General features: G+C 44.6%; 1 protein-coding gene across 24 annotated transcripts in view; it reads left to right on the top strand.

Moving 5' to 3' along the window:
* The window catches only part of LOC110259998 (uncharacterized), a 494473-nt gene that overhangs the window by 436602 nt on the left and 42639 nt on the right, over positions 1-15232 (top strand). For 10 of the 24 annotated variants that reach the window (XR_014839745.1, XR_014839734.1, XR_014839729.1 and 7 more), the window contains 3 exons: positions 1880-2084; positions 2716-2804; positions 3293-5613. The exons of 7 other annotated variants lie outside the window; for them this stretch is intronic. The gene's annotated coding sequence lies outside the window, so the exon portion shown is untranslated. Of the gene's footprint in view, positions 1-1879; positions 2085-2715; positions 2805-3292; positions 6207-7932; positions 8203-12506; positions 12667-13913; positions 13987-15232 lie in introns of those variants that run through there. 7 more of the 24 variants (XR_014839739.1, XR_014839743.1, XR_014839741.1 and 4 more) reach the window with 4 other exon arrangements.

The raw sequence follows: 15232 nt of genomic DNA, 5'->3' as shown, positions 1-15232 counted from the left end.
AGGCGGGTTTGCTGAGAGAGACCAAGGCCTGGGAACCACATGGGCAGGCCTGTCCCATGCAGAACACTATTCAGAACTCAAATAATAATGATCAAAAAAGTTGAGCTAGAAAACGTCAAAAGATTCTCAGGGCAGTTCCCCAGTGGCACTAGAAATGCAGAAGAAAGCCCTTTATGAGCTATCCTTGTATATCCTTAAGATACCTCTCCTTGGGGGGCATGAGAGAAACTGATATAAAACGTTTGGCGCTGGTCCATGCAGAGCAACAACAACAACAACAAAGCCTCCTGGACTTCATTTTTAATTAGCTGTGATTGATGTTAGATCCATGCGGTAAATGACATAAGCAGTGTCTATCAGCGCGACACGCTAAAACCCTACTCTGAACCTGGCATTGGGGCAGGAGTCAGAGATGCCCCTGCCCATCAAGATGCCAGGCTGATGTACTGATCTATTCCACCAGACGCCCTGAGGACAGAAGGCACATTCCTGGCAACGGAGAAATCAAGGACCTTTTACACGTTTTTCTGTCAAGTGTGGGATGCCATGTGTGTTTCCATCTTGTTGTAAATCCTCACAAGATACTGCTTCCAAATTGCAGCCCCAATTCCCAGGCAGGAATTTTTCAATGATCTCCAAGTATCAAGCTGACTGTGCAGGACTGCCAGGCCAGGCAGCACTGTAAACAATTCAGAATGACAGAGCCATGGGGACGCGATCAAGTGGCTCTCCGGGTACAAACCAGAAAAACATCTCTGAAAGAAGGGAAAAACGCGTGGTGTATACATATGTAGGCAAACTGGGTTTATGCTTCCCAGAAGATTACGCTAGAGTGCTGACAGTGGCTACCTTAGGGTAAAGGGACCGGAAGTGGGGGATAGAAACAGAGACGGGAGATTTTCTGTTTTTCATTGCACACATTTTCATACACTGAATGTTTTTCTACATGTGGGTACTAATTTTACTTTTGAGTTTCTAAAATAAAAACTGCTCTCATCTGCTGTCATCAGCGATTCATAATAGAAAAGGTATTTTAACACAAAAAAGTGGCAAGGGCATAGTCTTATAATAAAGGGTTGCCCATCCAATTAAGGTTTCGTTAGCTGAAACAAAACAGAAAGCAAACATAAATGAATAGGCATTCCCTCGCACCAAAAAAGTTATCTAAGTGGTTGTTTGCATAGCTCCAGATGTCCACGCCAAGCTAGCAGTGGTTTTGCAGCCTGTTTGGGCATTGATAAAGGTGACAGATATGGATGGAGAGCCACGACGAGCTATGATTGCCATTCACTGGTCTTCCCCTGGGAGAGGGAGGTGTCCCCTTGTCCCTACTGGAGGCGATGCAACACCAGGGGCCCTCCTGAGAAGGGCAGTTTACCTTCCTGTCTGTTTTAGTAAGATTCTGCACCTTCCTTCACACATAATTGCTGGGGTGGGATGTTGTGTAAGTGTGTGTGCGTGCACACGCCCGGCGCCTGCTCAGTTCAGGCAGATCCTGCCTGGAAAAAGAGCATCAAAGGATGACAAGGGATATAGAGATGCAGAATCAGAGATAAAAGGGACCAAATTTTATTAGCAATCACGGCAAATATCTCACTTGCATAAGTGAAGCCAATTACTGTATTATTGCCTCCTTTTGCACTGTGCACAGTAGGGATGTCACTGGATAATGGTTTGCATGTAGAGTTAATCACTTTGATGCATTTCTGACTGATCCTAGCAAATTATGTTTTGGTTCCACTATATTAAACACAAGAGCCGGGGATTATCATTAATAAATCTAAGGCACAGCATGCATAAATCTTGAATAAATCAAATATCAATTACATAGGCAGTATCTGCTGACATCTGCTTTCATCAAATAATATATTTGAAATAGGTGTTATTCCAATTTGTGGAAGTCAAAGGGATCTTCGTTCAGGGAACACAGACCCCAGGCCCCAAAGAGGAAAGCAGCTGAGCTGTTGCTGGGAGAGCGCCTCGCAGTTCCAATCTGTGAAGACTCCATTTAGATGGCTGCCCAGGGATCCAGGGGGAGAGCTGTCTTGCCGACGAAGCTTCCAGCTACAAGCCATTTCATCAAGGTGCTTTTTCAGTGAAGCAGGAGAGATCAAGGGGAGAAGGGAGGAAAACATGCCAAGGGTCTAGCTGTCAGGTGTAGAAACGGTCATTTGAGGGCATGTAGGGCGAGCATCATGATCCGAGGAGGCAAAGCCCTTCTGATGGAGGAAAGAAGGACAGCCTATGCCCATGAAGACCTCTGAAAGGGAGAGACGGTGGGGACAGCATCCGGGGCTCCCTCGGGCAGACACAAGGGTAGGGATAGGGAGTCAGGCGGGAGGATTGGCATTCCCTTTATGGAGCGCCAGGCACTGGGCAAGATTCTGGGTGAGAGATGCCCTCTCCCTCCCAACCACCCCAACCTCCCAGATAAGGGAGCTGTTAGTATTTCTTCTTATCATTGAGGAACCTGAGGCATATGTCTAGGGCCAGAAACCTTCACACGGCACAGCAGGAGTCCCGTTTGGATCCAGCTGATTACATGTGATTATGGTGGTGGTCATGGCACTAGTGTGTGTGTGTGTGTGTGTGTGCGCGTTTGTGTGTGTGTAAAACAGAAAAGAACATGTATGTGCCCAGGGCAGGGGGAGGAGAGGAGGCATTGAGAACAGGTGTGTATATATATATATATATATATTTTTTTTTTTTTTTAAGACATCCAGTGTGTTTAAGTCATCCATCAAGACTGAGGAGGGAGTGTCTCGATTCCATGCCGTTCTTTCCCTGTGGCCTTCCATCAGTAGGTTAGAATCCCTTCCCTCTGAGTGGTTTTTTCAGGAGTCTTTTTGGGCCTCTTCACAGAACTTTCTAGGGTTAAACTCATCCTCTGGGAGGGCGGAGCTGGGTTAGGAAATGTTCTCTAGGGCACTGGCTCATAGTGACAGGAGCAACAATTGCCTCACATGTTCTCTCCGGGCAAAGGAGATGAGACCAGCAATGAAGTAAGCTGAAGCCTTGCACCTGAAGCTGTCCTGAGGCCTCTGCAGTGGGCGGGGATGGTGCTTCAGAGGGGCGGGTGGAGTATTTCACACACTGCCTGTCCCAACCTGAATGTGCTGGCCTATCAAAGAAGCCAGAGTCCTTGAACCTTTTCTTTTATCGTGCTTGGCATCGGAAGAAAGTAAGACAACACAGAAGCAGGCTCCCAAAGCTGGGCCACCCGGGACCCCTTAGGTTTACATTTTCAAAGCAGAGGTAGGTGGGAGTCAAGACCACTCTCTTTGGTCCACAGATCCCATGAGATGAGTCAGAGGAAGCACTTCAAGGAAGCTGAGTAGAAACAGCGCTCGGATTTCATTAGGCCTCAGCTCCCCTGCATACCGAGCTGTACCACATCAGACCAGCCGGGCCCCTGACCACATATTTCTCCCTTTCTGCACTCTGCTTTCGGTATCAGAACCTGCACTGGGATATTGAGAACACTCGGTTGTCGACAGATAAGTAAAAACTGATGTGATGTCACTAGAGAGATGAGCATATATTTTCAGAGTTGCAGACACACTTGTAATCGTGCAATATATTACATATAGTTACAGAGACTAAGTCGTTTAAAATATTTTTATCATTTCAAATCTGACTCTTGGGTTACTTTTCCTGGTATCTATAGGGATGGTGGGTTTTGTTTGCTGTTGGATTTTCTAATCAGCCTCACGGAGGATTTGCAAAGCCATCTTCAGATAGTACATCTGACTCAGATAACAGGCATCATCTAGGTAAAGGAGGCTTTCAGGCTACAAAATTACTTTCCAACAATGATGCAATTTTGGCTAAAACAGTATTAGCAAATATTGATCAAGAATAAGCTCAAAGAGTTCCCATCATGGCTCAGCAGAAACGAACCTGACCAGTATCCATGACGATGCATTTTCGATCCCAGGTCTCACTCAGTGGGTCAAGGATCCAGTGTTGCTGTGAGCTGTGGTATAGGTAGCAGACATGGCTCAGATCTGGTGTTGCTGTGGCTGTGGAGTAGACCAGCAGCCACAGCTCTGATTCGAGCCCTAGCATGGGAACCACCATATGGCGTGGGTACAGCCCTAAAAAGACAAAAAAGAAAATAACTCAAGTTGCGAGTGGTGCCGTGGATTAAGATTCTGACCGCAGTGGCTTGCTGCAGAGGTACAGTTGATCCCTGGCCCGGCGCAGTGGGTTAAGGATCCAGTGTTGCCACAGCTGTGGCACAGGTTGCACCTGTGGCTCAGATTCGATCCCTGGCCCAGGATCTTCCATATACTGTGGAGTGTGGCCAAAAAAAACCCCAAGAGTAAGCTGGAGTCTATCTCTCTTTTGCTTCAGTGCACCCTCCCCCCTCCAAGCCCACACACCTATCTACCAACACAGGGCAGCACATGGTCTGATGGGAGGAGGGGGAACTGGAAATGATCCTCTCCATGAACCCACTCTCTGCACAGTTTTCTTCACAATTTTATTTTGCTTGGTTGGAAACAGCACGTCCCATGCCCTGAGCCAATAGGAAATCAAAAAACAGTTTCGGGGGGCAGCTAAAGTCTTTCTAGTTCAATTCAGAACCAGCTGGATTCACCTGGAAGAGAGTGGGTAGGCAGAGATGCCTCCTTTCCACCAGCTCCACAGTTCTGGCAGGGCTTCTCTGAGCTCAGAGGACGACAAACTGCATCCACTAGCTTTCCATCTTAAAACCGCACCTTTGGGCATCCATCCACTCATGAGAAAAATAAGGCCAGCCCTGGATGATGGGGTAGCCCGTGCTGGCTCTTAACAGTCAGGAGCACTAAGGCAACCAAACAGGCAGCAGGAAGCAACCATGGATTGTCTAATAATGCCCCCATTTTAAGGTGAAAAGAAACTGAAAACTGAAGGATCAGGATGTACACAGGCATGTTTTATGCTGTGTATGCACGTGTGTGTGTGCTTGTGTGTGTGTGTGTGTGTGTGTGTGTACGGCATGAGAAGATAGAAGGTTTCACATCATTGGTGGTTGTTGATTTTAGCCACAGCCACAAGTAATAATCCAATCAGAAAGACTACCTTTGGAGAAAATGGATCCTAAGGTCTCTCTATAAATATTTATATTCATTTGCCATTTGTAATTGGTCCTCCTGAGAAGCTGACCCTTGGATTGGAAAACTGAATGTGAATGGTTTTGAATGTAGACTCTGCTGGCATTAAGGATAAGTTGCCTTGATGGCGCCATCAGCAATGCTATTGTTGATTGCAGAAATATAAATGAGAGTTTATATTTTTTTAAAAATCACAGTTTAGATTTAAAAAGAATACACTAATGTAAAAATATACTGAAAAGCCAAAAACATCATTGACGTGTAAGACCCATTCACTCATTCAGCAGGTGTTGTAAGAAATGTTTTCTGACTATTTACTTTTTTCCAGGCCAGAGACTGAGGTTGTAGGAGCTACACGTTAGAAATAGCATCATCCAGGAGTTCCCTCGTGGCTCAATGGGTTAAAGATCTGGAGATGTCACTGCTGTGGTTCTGGTTACAGCTGTGGTGAGGGTTTGAGCCCTGGCTCAAGAGCTTTTGCATCCGAGGGTGCAGCCAAAAAAAAAAAAAGAAAGAGAGACATACATCATCACCCAAATAAATGTGTCAAAGTTCAATAACCAGGGTGACAGAGATCCTCCATATTTCTGTTATTAGACGATGGGCCAGGCAAGAGCCAGTTGTAGAAGGTGTCGATCTAGAGCCTGGTTCTCATCTTTCTGGTTCTGCACTCAGCCAACTGAATGCGATGTTTGAATAAGCCACTTAACTTCAGCTTTTAAGTCTCTTACCTATAGGGGTGAAGACCACTCTATGGTCCCCAAATGTCAGTGATCTGGCAATCCTTTCTTAAGAAGCCTATTGGTTCTCCTAAGACCTAGGAATATCAAACTGTTTGGGGGAGAAAAAGGATGAAGCCACCACTAATCAAGGGAGCAAAGTTGGGCACAATTTTGGTTGTTTACATCTGTATCTTGTTACTAAAGTCTCCATGTCACTGTATGTTGTTATGTCTCCATGCAACCCTGAGCGTTTGTCTGCTCTGGAAAGGTCAGAGGATGGCCAGCCTGAAAACCCCTTTGATCCTCTATCACCATATCCAATCAGCCTGCCTTGTCAGTGAGGACTCGGGAGTGAAAAGATTACAAACTCTACTGATGTGTGGACGTGCGTATCATTTACCAAAGCTCCCCTCATGCGCAACTGCATTTCGCAATAATCCCCCTAGCAGTTTTGTATCTCAAACCTTACTGGCACATTGCCAGTTATCCCGATAGCAAAAGTCACATTGTTCTAACACATAGTCAGCACAAAAATGCACACACACAGCATCCACATTTAAATGTGTGTTTCCCCTCTAGGCAGCACAGATTTCATTTCATCATCTTACCAGAACCTTAGCAAGCTTTCAACACAACGGGGTTATTTAGGAATAATTATATGAGCAAGTGTGAATGAGCCAAGAGCGCTGGTGATACACACATGGTGCAGGAATACGGAAGTTCACATTCCACTCCTTTGCTTTACCTAGTACCTGCTGGAGCTCGGTGGCATCTTGCCTGTTGGAGCAGAAACCAAATTGGATTCTTGGTTTTCTAAGGAATATTTATGTCAGAAATCTCACCCATCTCCCAGCATCTCAACCTGCAAGTTTCCTTGGTCCCAGGTCCCTCCCCAGTCCTCCTTTCCCAATTCTCCCTGCATCTTCCTGGCAGCCCCTGGATGGTTTATTTCCAGGGCTCAGTGAAGAGTGCTGACCTCTCTGACATACTTCCTGCACGTCCTTTGGGAAGAAAACAGATTGGAAAAACAGAGCTGTGAGTCTGTGGTCTTGGGTATTTTTCAAATGTGGCTAATTTTCTTCTGGGCCCTATGGGAGCTAAATGATTGTCTAACCATCCAGATGAAAACAGGAGTGCGACTAATGCGGCCAAAGCCATGGGGCACCATTTCATTTCCTGAAGATGCCATTTGTGAAGAGGAGGAACCCAGATCAATGGCACCTTGGCCTAGCTAGTTCAATAATAAGTGGTATTCATATGTCTACCACATGGTTTGCTCTCTGAATATTACTACTTAATGAAGGCTTCCAGTAGTGAAAGCACATAGACTGGGCTCTCCAGTCATGGAGCTTTCCTGGGCTGTAAGAGAGTAGCTTGACCAAATAGTGTGACTCTGGGCCTTCATTACCAACCCCTACAAAATATGGTCACCATTTAGTTGACATAGTTCATTTTAATGATTAAGAATGATGAACTATGTAGAAAAACGGTGTTTACACTTAATTTATTCATCCCAGGCAGTGTTTCCTGAAGCCTGAGCCAAAGGCCATCTGCATCAAAATCATATGTGAGGGACACACTGTTAAAAAATTCAAGAAATTCATTCATCGAGAATTTAATTTTTGGAATTTCCTGGTGCCACAGCAGGTTAAGGATCTGGCGTTGTCACTGCTATAGCTTGGGCTGCTTCTGTGGTGTAGGTTCAGTCCCTGGCCCAGGGAATTTCCACATGCCGTGGGCATGACCAAAATTAAAATTAAAATTATTTTTAGGAAGAATTCAGTTTCTTGTTTTTGAGAACAGGTTATGGACTCTGTATTTCATGGACCAAAAAAAAAAAAAAAATCATCTTAACCATTTGTAGGTGGCATTTATTTCAGATTCCTTCCCTCGTCCATTCATACACTCACAAAAATGTTTTTACCTCCCTACCATTTGCTCTGGCCATAGGGAAAGGACAGAGTCAAAAGGCTGAGTTTGTCTGCCAGCAGTCCCAACACTCAGAAGCTGTTACTTAATCATTAGAGCGCTGTTTAAGCCATTCTAGGTCTCGGTTTTGTCATTTGTAAAATGAGTGGAGTAATAGAAGCTACCTTACTGGATTGTTGCAGAGACGAATGAGTGAAAACACGTGCACCATGGAGACCAATGGCTGGCACGGGGTTCGGGCTGATGAGTGTTAGCTTTCATTATCATCTTCCTCATCCTCATCCCCATCCTCATCATCATAATCGTCATCATTGTCATCATCATCATCATCACCATCATTGTCATTGTCATCATCAGTATTCTACTGGGACTCCAGGTTTGGGAAGAATACACATAAGTAAGCCAGGACCTCTTTCCTTCAAAAGTGCAGTCCGGCTAAAGAAAGCATGCGGGTAAGCAGTGCAAGAGGAGGAGGGAGGGGCTGTAATGGGAAAAGGTGCCACCCACTCTGGGAGAGTCTGGAGAGGCAAGAAGGGAAGGAAGATTTTGAGCTGGGTTTTGACAACTGGAGGGGCCTTTCCCAGGTACAGAAGGTATAAAGTGGTTCTAAGCTGAAGGACGTGCCCCCTCTGGGTTGCAGTCCTGTTGCTGTCTTCTCACACGGCTCTCACTCTTTCCTGTACAGTTGCAGCCTGCTCTTTCTGCTCTGCCTTGGCTCTTGGCTGTGTGCCAAGGACTCTTCTGGTCAGTTCCACTGTCCCAGAGAGCTCTCTTGGGGGCCTCCTGGGGCACCACAGAGCTCACAGAGCAAAGCCACATTCTCAGCGAGGGTGGTTCAGCCAGCAGAGGAGGAGAGGCAATAGTGTTTTTTCAAGACAGTGGTGACACTGATTGCATTAGAGTGTGGGTAGTCTTTCTCTAAGAAAATAAGTGGGGAAAAGAAAACACTTTTCTTTCTCTTGAATCTCTGCATCCGATTCTGCCACCCCTGAGCAAAGTGGTATATCCTGGTCCTGTTGCCAGTCCTTCTGCCAAATATCCAGATCTCTGAAAATGATGCCACATGGTAATTTTTCCTTGTCACCAGTGGTTCCCACCATTTTGGCATGGTCTATTGCCTATTCATAATTGCCTATTGAGTAGTATATTGCCTGTCCTAACATCTCTGTGTCTATTTTGCTTTTCATCATGCTCTTCTTTGGAGAGCAAAAGCAAAGCCCTCTCACTGGTTTTACTTACTTGAAGAGGCTGTTTGGAAATTGCTGGGTTTTTATATGCCAAACTTTACCTCCAGCCTGACTCATCTAGGTGAGGGTAGAAAGTGAAATGTTTGGACCTGAGCAGAAGTAGAAGCAAGGGGGTGGGTGATGGCAAGAACATCCTTGGCTGCCAGGGTGACTCCACCAAAACCTGCGCTGGAGCCAAGAGGCACCACATCCTCTGACCTCCTCATTCATACTTTCAACTCATGTGTTTCCAGTGTCTTAAATTACAAAGGGCAGGGGTGTTGAGAAGCAGGAGGTTATTTCCACTTCAATCCATGTGCACAAGAAGTTTCCCTCACTGGCTTCTTTCTTCTTTCTGTATGTTTTGCGTTTAGTGTAGCCCAGACAAAGCCAGTGGCTGGCTGAACAAGGATCAGGAGATGCAGAGGGAAGAGGGGTGTAGTTTCTAATAAAAATGGACAACACTGCATCTGTGGTCTAGTCCCCACCTGACATGAAATGGCAATCTAAGGCTTGTCTAAGTTTTGTGTTTAGGCTATTAGCATCCAGGCTATTGAATCACTTTTGAGAACAGACTCAAATTCAGACTCATCAGCCCAGAACAGATTGCCTTGGCATGTTAAACAGTGAAGAGCTTTAAAGAGACTAAAGACTCTAGACTAAGAGTCTAGAGACTAAAAAAAAAAATCACTGGAGTCACTTTGACAGCAAACCTCATACTTCCTATTATTTACAGTAATGGTCTTAAATTATTATTGTCTGTTAAATATTTGTTGGATGCACTTCTCACTTCTCCCCTCAGGGTTGGTTTGAGTGTAGTCGTGATATTCCTCACTCTGTCTTTGTGCTGGAGAAAAAGGAGCACTCATTTCATCCGAGAGGTTATACAGATGAGATGAGAGACTCACCGTTAACCTTGCTCTCAAGGAAAGTCCAAACTAAAACATTACAGTTATGATGAGTTTGGGCAAAACGCCCATACACAGCTGTCTGAGTACCATATCTGGGCATGAGAGATACCTGATTTTCAGCCCATGGAAACACTCTCTGAGAAGCATACAATATCACAGTCTGGCTATATTTTATGCTCCCTTTCCATCAGTCTGGGATAAATTGTGTGTGTCAAGTTTGGCAAGCGTGGGTGAGCTAAATGGAGCTGTTAGCTGTCTTTTCAACATATTTATCTGTTTCATTGCCTGCTCTAGGATGTCTTTGTGATCATTATATAGGGATCACAGATAATAGACCATTTGAAATCCTACTTCAATTAAAACTTAATCCTCAGATGTCAAGAATAGTGTTTTATACAGAAGGTTACAGTGAAAGCAGTGTCTTTTGTGCATATCATTAAAACAACAAAAAAAAGCAAGAATAAGAAATGACCTGAACATTTTCCAAAACAAGATACTTGACACTGTCTCAAGAACCTTTGTCACCATGATAAAGTGAGAGTTGTATTTCAAGAGCCTCTGCAAATTGACAGTCACATAAGATTTATAAAAAAAAACCAAAAACATTAAATTTATCATCTTCCTACTTTAAGTTCATTATTATTGTTTTGTATTTTATGTGATAGAACTCTCTGCAAAAGATGCTTTTATTTTATAAAATTAAGAATACAACCTAAGATTATAAGGAATTAAGGCTTCTCATTTATATTGTGCGCAAAGACATCCAAAAGACTCCAGAAATATAACAATGTATTTTTTGGTGGAGGGACTGTTGAATAAGGAGAGATTGGAATGGGGAAAAAATTTTTAGCAAAGCCGTGAGCTTGAAGGAACACTCTGTCCATCGCAGCGTATCACGTTAAGCCATTTCACCAAAATAAATGTTTTGTGAAGGTGGTGGTGATTTTGATGAAATTTCTTCTCCTTCTGCCTGTTTCATAGCATCAGTGGGATTAAGAAAGTTCTCTATAGTTATTCATCAATAAAATATGTTTGTTATTTGGAGAAACTGTGTCCCCTTCCTTTTATTAAGGGTGCCTCAGTTCTGGTCCTGGTTTCTATTCCTTCAGTGCAAGCTGACCCTTGTCTCCAGTCTAAGTTAGACATGATTAGCTGATGCCAGTCAGCGTATCCAATCCAGGAGGTCCCAGTGATTGTGTTAAGGTGGACATGTGATACCATTCTCCCACGGAGGTGTCAAGAGACTGTCAGAGTGATTGCTTGTAGACAAGAACTTCCCCAGCCTTCCATACACACTGTCTAAAAAGAATCTCTCTTCCTTTTGGTAGTACCCCGTTCCTATAAAGTCAAAAACTACTGCAGCCCCTTCCTGCCATGAAGAATTAAATCTCCAAAGGGAGAAGGGTAGAATGGAATGACTTGCAGAAAAACATGAGGAAAGTCTATCAATATATGCTCAAATCACAGTTTTCCTCTGAACCAGTTATATGAACCAATAAATTCCCTTTATCATTTGGTCAACTAAGTCAGGAGTTCCCGTTGTGGCGCAGTGGTTAACAAATCTGACTAGGAACCATGAGGTTGTGGGATCGATCCCTGGACCTGCTCAGCGGGTCAAGGATCCCATGTTGCCGTGAGCTGTGGTGTAGGTCACAGACGCAGCTTGGATCTGGCGTTGCTGTGGCTGTGGTGTGGGCCAGTGACTACAGCTCTGATTAGACCCCTAGACGGGAACCTCCATATGATGCGAGTGTGGCCCTAGAAAAGACAAAAAGACACATACAAAAAAAAGTCAACTAAGTTAATGAGCTGAGTTTTCTGTTTCTTGTAACCACATTCTAACTGGGAATGCATAACATTTACTGTGCTATTACATGCACTTATTTGCTCACCATACTGAGCTGTAGATATATTATTTTATTTCATCTTTGCAACAATCCTTTGAGTGCCCTTAAAGAGCACCATTATCATCCCCACTCTAAAGAGGCAAAATTGAGTCACAAATAAAAGTAACTTGCAAGAAATTTTGAACAGAAGGTAAGAGTTGAAACCAGATTCAAGCCTAGGCCGTCAGAATCCAGAATCTGTGCTGTTAACCAGTATGGCACAATTCCTCATCCAGCTCCTAATGTCAGGCAAGACAGTAACAAAATGTCCTGGAGTTCTTAGTCCTAAAGACTCCTTCCCATAGAGGGCACATTACATTGATAACCAGCAATATCTTCTCTGGGCTATTGCAGACTTGCCTTCTATATGGCTAATTCATCCATTTGTTGAATAAATATGTATATTACCTTCCAGTTATGTGCTACATGCTGCTCTAGGAAACCAAAGGTATAGTCCTACTCACATGGAACTTACATCTACTAGTAGGAACAGATAATTAAACAGATATAAAATTTAGTGTTAGGTAGTCATAAATGTTATCAAGAAAATTAAAGCATGGTAAAAAGACTTCCCAAAGAAGGCTATAAGAGTGATGATTACTACAGGAACATGTAATGTAAATTCATCAGTATAATTAAATTAGATTTTACAGGGGCAAAGGTGAAAGGTGAGCAGGTGGAGGATCAGTATCATCACATCACCTGATATATTTTCTATCTCTATCACACCCAGGGTAGATACCAAGAAAACTGGAATTTTCGGATGGCATAAGGGCAATTGTAAAAGAATACAGTTCATCAAGATGATCAGAGCAAGAGTCCCTCAAATAATCAGTTCTTCTCTGCAGGATGGATAAGGGGTCCAGACACCAGATCAGCAACCAGAGCCAAAGGTCAGCAGATGACCCTTGCCAGGAACTGTCAGGTGGCCGGAAGGTACCTGGGGATGGGAGGAGGGGATGGGTAGCCAAGAATGAGTTGTCCTGCAGAAGTCATAGAAACAAGGCAACAGCCAACACTAGATGCAGCCTGACTCTGAGCAAGATAATATTTGGACTTTGGATTTCTTCTATACTACTGGGATTAGGATCTAGTGTCTGAACCTGTAGGAAGTCATTGTTATTGATTGGAGATTAAGAGAAATAACCCTGAAAAAATTTTTGATTCTGTTTGTTTATCTTTTTAGGGCCACACCCGAGGCATATGGAAGTTCCCCAGTCTAGGGGTTGAATTGGAGCTACAGCTGCTGGCCTACGCCACAGCCACAGCCACAACAATGTAAGATCTGAGCCACGTCTGTGACCTGCATCACAGCTCACAGCAATGTGGGATCCTTAATCCACTAAACAAGGCCAGGCATAGAACCCACATCCTCATGGATACTAGTGGGATTCATTACAGCTGAGCCACGATGGGAACTCCCTTGATTCTGTGTTGGTATGTATGATGTGTTGAAAGACATGCTCTACACTGATTTATGTAAAACAACAGTTAATATTATCAGACAACAATTAAAAAGAACCAATGAATAAACAATTAGCAAGTAGCTTACCAATCAGTAGAGCTCACTGTATCACTGAATCATAATCTAACTGAAAATACTGAGATTAATAATTGTGGTTACTAATAGATTAGCAAGACTGTTAAAAATGATCGTGGTCAGCTCTCTTCCAATTAACCATGTATTTGCCGTGCTTGACTATTTGGACTACAAAGCCATAAGCAAGGCACCAAAGCAGCTTCTCCCAGTTGCAAAGTACCCAAAGGGACATTCTGGCACAATTGTCACTCCTAGGACGTCTGAGTGATTGCACTGACTTCTTTTACATAGAGGAGAACTGATGTTCAGCTGCTACCCCAATCTTTGTAACTTTTTCTCAATCAAAAATTGTCTGGAACCACAATAAAGCATGGTGAACCATCCACTTAAATTGGATGCCTCACCCATCGTAAAAGTTAGCCATTGTATGCCCGAGGTTATTGACACTGACCTACATAAGTCATAGACCTGAACAATAGGTTCCAGGGTGCTCACCACCCAGCTCTAATCTGCCAATTAATATTCAGAATGGCCTTTGTGGTTTCTTTTCTTTTTCTCTTTCTATTTCCTGTGTAATGTGCATGTTGACCTTTGGATCAGCAATGTACCACCAGCTGTGAAGCAGCCAGCCCAGAAGGAAGGGAAAAGAAAGAGGCAGAGCTCTGTGGGGCAGGTGAGTTGAGACGTGGAGAGTCAGGGAAAGGCAGTCTGAGGAGGCAGAGCCTGAGGACCACAGATGTTGGACTCTCCCAGTCTGGTGGGGAGTGGGGAGGGGAGCATACCCAGCAGCAGAACCTGCTCGGAGAGCAAGTCCCGTTGTGTCTGTGTACGCACATGGCATTAACTGTAAAACCACCTTGTTCCGAGTGACAAGTGACAGGAGGGGGCTGGAGAGTAGAACTATTGACCGTACACCATTGGGTCACCCAGAGCCACGTCCTCCCCTCCGAAGGAGGCTGCCTGAGCAGGAAGCACAGGAACCTCAGCTGATCTACCTGTGCACATGTGCAGGGGGGCTGGTCACTGTCTCCATCCTCAACCCTGAGCCAGAGTCGGGTGCTGAGCCACCAGGGATGTGGGCTTAGGATCACAGGGAACTAGAGAAGAGGGGCTCCTGGGTTCTGGTGTCTGGTTGCCAGTGTTAAAATTCCAGCTCCCTCACTTCCAGCTGGAAGACAGACACATCTGCAAACCTCGCTAGGCCTTTTCCTAAAATGGGTGTGATCACTGTGCTACCTTCAATTTCGATTGTAGGGATTAAATGGTATCATAAATTTAAAGTGCGAGGCCAGTAACAACTCAATTCATCTTAACTCTTGTCATTATTATGAAGAAAAAGTGCAGAGCTTACTGCAGAGAGAGTGGCAGTGGTTCTGACTGTGCTCACCTTCCCCCAGCCTGCCCCCCCACCCCCGGCTTCATTGCAATTACAGTTTTGCTTTAAGAGCACAGGACGTCCAGATCTAACGATGCTTTGCTCATCAATTGCTGTGGTCCTTCTCCCAATAGGATTGCAAGGTCTTCCTAGACAGAGGCTGTGAGCTTTGCCTCTGCCAGACCATTCCCTCCCTGCACAGCTCCACCCCCGCTTCCTTAGCCCTTTCCTCCCTGCCCTAAACAACTGCATGTAAAACATTTTCCACTTTGTGCTGTCCTGGTCTGTATCTGTTTCCCCTCCTGTTTCCTCGCCGAATTATCATTTCTTTAAGGTTAAAGGCTGTTTTATGGGAGTTCCCATCGTGTTGCAGTGGTTAACAAATCCGACTAGGAACCATGAGGTTGCAGGTTTGATCCCTGGCCTTGCTCAGTGGGTTAATGATCCGGCGTTGCCGCGAGCTGTGGTGTAGCTCACAAACACGGCTCAGATCCCGCATTGTTGTGGCTCTGGCGTAGGCTGGTAGCTACAGCTCTGATTCAAC

This window comes from Sus scrofa, chromosome 3 (genome assembly GCF_054392235.1).
Source record: "Sus scrofa isolate SSC_HxYL_T2T_F1_AM1 chromosome 3, Sscrofa_HxYL_maternal_Yorkshire_Landrace_v2.0, whole genome shotgun sequence".
Lineage (NCBI taxonomy): Eukaryota > Metazoa > Chordata > Mammalia > Artiodactyla > Suidae > Sus > Sus scrofa.
This window is presented reverse-complemented; position numbering and strand designations above follow the sequence as displayed.